Source organism: Oxyura jamaicensis, chromosome 7, assembly GCF_011077185.1.
Source record: "Oxyura jamaicensis isolate SHBP4307 breed ruddy duck chromosome 7, BPBGC_Ojam_1.0, whole genome shotgun sequence".
Lineage (NCBI taxonomy): Eukaryota > Metazoa > Chordata > Aves > Anseriformes > Anatidae > Oxyura > Oxyura jamaicensis.
In genome coordinates this window covers 12912829-12918828 of record NC_048899.1, presented here as the reverse complement: position 1 = coordinate 12918828, position 6000 = coordinate 12912829, and the positions used below count along the sequence as shown (strand labels likewise).

Below are 6000 nucleotides of genomic sequence, written 5' to 3'. Positions count from 1 at the left end.
CAAATGCACTGTAGTATTTAGATGCAGATTATTTGCAAAATGGATGAGAATAAAAACTTATTGAACCTTAATTCTCTCAAAAAGTACAATGGTCAAGTAATTAGCAAGCCTTTGATATATGTAAAATATGTAAAATGGCTTAGGGTAGAGAGCTCAGCAGTTGTCTTTTTTTTTTTTTTTTTTTTTTTTTTTTTTTTGGGTTTGCATGCACCATTCTGCATGGATCCAGTCCCTTAAGTGACACACAAATGTCATATCAAATCTATTCTGAATGATAAATGTTTTTTTAAAAACAACAGATTTTCAGTTTGCTTTGGTAGAACAGAAATTTTAAGTTCTGAATAAATTGAAATGATAAAATGCAATTCTAATTCCATTCATGTATATTCTCTTGCTCCTCTGCACATTCTTACACTATTCAGGATAGGAGACCACCCTCTTTTTTTCCCCCTGGCCTCCCTCTGCAGTTGGGTCATGCAGCTCTTCAGTGGGAATGGAGCAAACACCCACCTCCCCCTCCTGGGGGGCTCCTCTGGGTTCAGGCAAAGTACCTCCTCACCAGCTCTCCTGGGTTAGAGTCTTTTTGCTGCTCACAACACTTCTACAACTGGTTGGTGTTCTTCAACTCCTAAGAAATACTAATTGTATAAGAGTTCTGGCATTTCATAACTTCTAGAATGATTTCAGCATTTGACAAAGATTAGACATGACACTTTGATACTACAGATCACATGGAGTTTAAAATTTTCAATCCTTACCACTTTGCCGTCTTCTAAAGTAGAGCATTTGATAGGGAGCTGGAGTGTACTCCAGAGCAATGGAGAAAGGCTTAAACAAAATGCTTTATAAAGGGCCTTACAATTATGGGTTAAATGATGGTGTTTCTGAAGAGACCAGTTCATTCAAAGAGATCCAAGATACACTTTCACATAAACTGTTCAAAGCTATATACAATTATCTATCTGCCATTACATCTCTCTGTAGGTGGTTGATGGCTAGCATTCACTGAAATGTCATTAAAAAAAATAAAAAAATCATAGAGCTACTAAATGGAAGTACATTTGTTCTGAAGAATGTTACAGAATTCACACAGGTTCTTAAACATTTTCATCTTAACAGGGAATATGATGCATGGCCATTGTAGACCACCTTCCAATTTGAGATTGAATAACATCTCTATGGCAACCACAACAGCTGCTTACATAGAAAAATAATATTTCATGAACATAATATTCCTTGTTCTTTACAATAGGATTTAACAGTTGGATATGAAGGGAAATTTTCTGATTTTCCAATTTGATAGATATTTGGAGCTTCCTGAAAACATTTTGGAGGCTCTTGCTGTGGATTACAGCAAATCTGTCTTGAAAGGGGCAAAAAGATAGATAAAAGATAAACAAATATTAAAATGTTGGATGTTGCTGGTGTGCAATCATATGTGGATGTTCCTTTCATGGATCATCTGTGCTGGATAATCAGTTTGGCATTTGATTTACCTCAAATCCTGCCTGCCTGGATCTTTTTGTTTGTGAGCTGAGTTCCTGAAGGGGTTGCGCACACCGGCAGTTCCTCTGTAAGCAGTCTAGTGTTCCCAGTTACAGAACTGGGGTCTTCCCACTGTGTCATCTGTTCTGCCATTAGAGATTCAGACAAACTCAGAATTTCTGGAGGGAAAAAAAAAAATATTAAAAAAATCTCCTATCTGTAGGAGATACCAGCAAACGTTTCAAAAACACCTAGTGATGCTTACTGTTCAGATCTGCTCTCAGCAAGAAGTTTGTGGGAGGTAATGGAGCAGAAGAAGGGGTATTTACCTTAGATTTCACGTTTTAACAGGACGATTATTTCAAACTCTGAACATTTCCTGAATTATGAAGTAATTTATCGAACACAGGACCATAAACAAGGAATGATGCAATTCTTATCAGTATCGAGTGGCACTGCTGTTCTCCAAAGGCTGAAATTAAGATACAGCAAGCAAGTTTTCTCTAATCAATGTTAAATGTTTTTGTTTTCCTTTCCGAAGAGAAAAAAAACAACAGATTAAGTATTGAGGATTTCCCTCACAATTTGGATCACGTTCTCCTGAAGGGATATATAAAAGTCGATATTATAGAAGTACTTAAGTTTGTATTTATTTTCATGTGTCTATCATTTGTTGTGATTTGTGTTAGATACTTGTAAAAGGGATGTTTTCCAAGGCAATGTTTAAGACAGGGCTTTGCACGGTTTACAAACCACAAGTTACTGCTCACGCTTGCCGCTTTGCACAGCCCACAGGTGGGCTTTCGGCGCCCAGGGTCTGTCAGAATTTAGGAAGCAAACCCACAGCCCTGACGGGCAGGAGCCGGGGGGCGGCAGGAGGAGCGGGCGGCACGGTGTTTCCGCGGGTTTTATGGAAAGCTGATGCTGCCGGGGCACAGCCGTGGCCCTTCTGACAGGAGAAGCCCCGAGGAGAAGCCGCGGGGCCGGGTCTCCTCCCTCAGCGCCGCCGCGGGCCGGGGCCAGCCCTTCCCCTCGCCGCCCAACGGCCGCCCGCGGGCGCTCCGCACCTGAGCCCGCTGAGGCGGGGCGGCGGGGCCGGGCCGGGCCGCCGGACGCATGCGCCGGGGCGGCGGCAGCGGGCAAGCCGCCGGGGTCCGGCGGAGTTGGGACGAGCTCGCCTCAGCCCGGCCGGAGCGGGGCTGCCCCGCCGCATCCCTCTCGCCGGCGGCGGAGGTAAGGGCCGGGCGCGGCGGGGCAGGGACCTTGCTCAATGTCACGGCTGGGGCGGGTGGAGCCGCAGGTGAGGGGCGGCAGCCGCGGCTCCCCGCAGCCCTAAATCTGCCGCTAGCAAACGGCGGGCGCGCCCATAAACGGGTCGGGGTCCGAGCGGGACGAGTATTTTCGCCTTTGGGACCGGGGCGTTTCTTTAGCGAAGGCGGAATTAACCTGCACCCAGGAGTCGCCCTTGATGAGCTCGCTGCCCGTGGTCAGTTTCCAGGTGTCTTCGCCGCAAGCCCCCGCGGGGAGCTGGTTGCTTGCAGCGCGAAGCCGGGGTCCTGCGCGCTCCGTCCCGAGGCACGGACGGGAGGGTGGGCGCGGGGCTGCGCCCGCTGTCGGGTCGCTGTGAACGCTCCCGTGTGCCTGCTGTGGGGTGCTGGCCCCCGGAGAAACGAGGGAGCTCTGCTGGTGGGGTTTAAGGGCAGGTCTCTGCAGTTGAGCTCGAGAAGGAAAGCGTAAACGGGAAAGTTTGGATGCTAGGGAAGTCTGGTGCTTCTAAAGCTGTGAGCACTCGTAAGTTTAAATATTCAAAGCAGAAGTTTAGGTGCAGCAAACCATTGAATATATAGGGTGAGGATAGCAAATAGTTGTGTTTCCATCCTCTTTGCTGCTATGTCAGCGATGTCTTTCACAGAGTATAAAAGCGAGGTGCAAAACAAGCCCTCTGTTACTGTTGAGAACCTGCACGTTTTCATGCCCGAATGAAATGTAGCTGGACACGGTGCAGCATCCTCGCAGCAGGCAGGTGGGACGTGTCGCTGGGCGGCTGCTTAAGGCCCACGCTGGGTGCTGTGGCCAGAGCCTGCGGGGAGCTTGGGCAGCTGAGGGCAGGCAGTGTTCGTCGCTGCTCTCAGGGCAGTGGCAGCCCCCCACCCCGCTGGCCTTCCCTTCCCAAACGGGGGCTGCTGAGGAGGAGAAGGAGCTGCTTCTCTGCAGTTCAGAGCTGGCACTAGGTGGGGGTGAATGGGTTATGCTGCTTCTTCTTTCCCAGATAAGTCATCTTGCTGCTCTTTCCAGCTCACCAGGTCAGTAGACTGCTTAGAGAGTGGGGCGAGGGATGTGTTTTTTCCTTTTTCTGCTTTTTGGGTGCTAGGGCGTCCTTCCATGGCCACAGGCTTGTTCCTAAACATTCTGGTGTTCAGTCTCTTTGAATGGCTTTTCTATATCTTGCAACTTCTCCAGTGAGCAGGATTTGGTGTGATTCTTGTCAGGCAGGCAGAAGTGAAATTGGGAATTGTGAAATTGGCAACGCTTAATTTCTTTCTGTTGTTTTGTTAAATAATCCATAAAGTGGTAAGGAATCAGAAAAGAAAAAATCTTCTTACATATCTTCATTAAGTTATCTAGTTCCTGTTTTTTTTTTTTCTTTTTTTTTTTTTTCTTTTTTTTTTTTTCCTTATAAATAATATCATGGATGCTTGGTTAAACTTTAAAGTATTAGCAAAAACCAGACAGTGTCAGGAGACTTTGTCGTCCTGCCTGCTTATGCTGTGGCGGGAGCTGTCCCTTGCCGCTCTGTTCCGTCTGTGCTGGGCTCCGCGCCGGTGGCGATGGCTGTGATCACCCCAATGGGAGTCTCTCCTGTGCAACTGCTCTTAGCTGTTCCCATCTTTTTCCTCTCTTGGATTTCTTCAGTGAAGTTTTAATTGAGAGGATGTCTTCCTACTTGACTACATTTGCTCAGGGATAAGATGGTATAAAAGCAGGAAAAAGCCTCGTGGAAGATAATCTTCTGGGGGAGCGTAGGTTTGTTAACTAATTAGCTTGGAAGTCCTTAGTTTTCGAACAGCAGTGAGGATTGCTGCATAAAACATAACAGATGCTTAAGCGTCACTGCAGTCTTTGCTCTTCAGGTTATCATAAGGGACTGTGGCTTGAGAATATTTGCTCAAAGAGTTTGAGAATCTATGAAATGAGACATTAGTGTTATTTTAAAAATGAACATATGGAACAGCTGTGGTAGCCTCAAATCCTGAAACAACCGACAGGCTGTGCTGGGATGTAACAGAGACAAATGTTAAGTGCAAGGTTGGCTCTAGCATCCTGAAATACATTGTGAAGCTTAAATCATCTGTAGTTAATACAAAGAGATGACTTTGCAATCTGAATAGCTTGCATTCTGAAATCCTGTTATCACTTTTGTTACATGCTTTAAACCCGATAACATTCCTTGACTATGAACTTGTAGCAGATAAATAGTTCTGTAACTTTTGTATTTGCTTTAGAAACTCAGTACTTAACGTATGTCATCCATCATGATACAAATGGGAATATTTTATCAGATGTGAGCCTATATTGCCTCTGATGTAATGAAGGCAGAGGCAGATGCTAAGTGCTGCCATATTCCAGCTACCGAAAGGGGAATTTGTAGAGTGAGCTGAAGGAATTGCAGGAACTTCACTCTCCTGTGTGATCGCAGTGTCCCGCTAGCTGCTTGGTGGATTTTCACCAGAAGCTCTGCTTGCCTAGCTTTACAGAACTAATTTGAGTATTAGTTGAAGGGCTATATTCTACTTTCGTTTTCTGTGCAAGTGTAAAATGCCCTGATTCTCTTCAGAGGTGAAATTGTTCTTTGTACTGCAGCTCCAGAGACCATGCTTAATCTTTCTATGGGAAGTTTGTTTTTGTATTTACTTAACACATGAAAATGTTTTTAAAGAAAAATCTTTGAAACAAAACATTTAAAACACCTTGAAAATTTGTTTTGTAAAGATGTTTAAGTAATGTTTTCTGATTTTATGCAATGCACAGAGCAACCTAGGGAATTAAGGCAAAAATCACGTCTCACAGTGCAGTCATTTGACTGCATTCCACGTTGTTGGAGAAAGAACGCCAGCTACTGTTTTGCAGCACTAATACTGTTGCACACAGTGGAAGTCAATGTTATTAAGTAAATAGTGCTTAATTCTTGGCATCAACAGCGAGTTTATAAACTATGGGATAACAAAGCACTTGGTGTTTTGTTTCAGCATAATGTGTTGTTGTTTTTTTTAATGACAGGAGGTTGGGGGGGTTGTGCCCTCCCCTCTCCCAAAAGAAAAACCCACCAACCCACCACCAACAAAAACACACTTTTTTTTTAATGCCCTGCAACACATCACATTTCTTGATGCTGACATATTTCCAAGAGTGATGAATCATGCCCATTAACTTCCACAACTTTATTGTTTCTTTTCTAGATGCATTCTCATCAGATTGTCTGCAATAATTCTTTTCAATATCCCTTTACAGTGAAGT

At 44.8% G+C, this 6000-nt stretch overlaps 1 protein-coding gene across 4 annotated transcripts in view; it reads left to right on the top strand.

The window, feature by feature from the left end:
* The first annotated feature begins 2550 nt into the window (after nt 1-2550).
* ZNF385B (zinc finger protein 385B) overlaps nt 2551-6000 on the top strand; it is a 169141-nt gene continuing 165691 nt past the window's right edge. The window contains exon 1 of one of the 4 annotated variants that reach the window (XM_035331679.1): nt 2551-2718. The gene's annotated coding sequence lies outside the window, so the exon portion shown is untranslated. The other 3 variants (XM_035331683.1, XM_035331680.1, XM_035331681.1) reach the window with 3 other exon arrangements.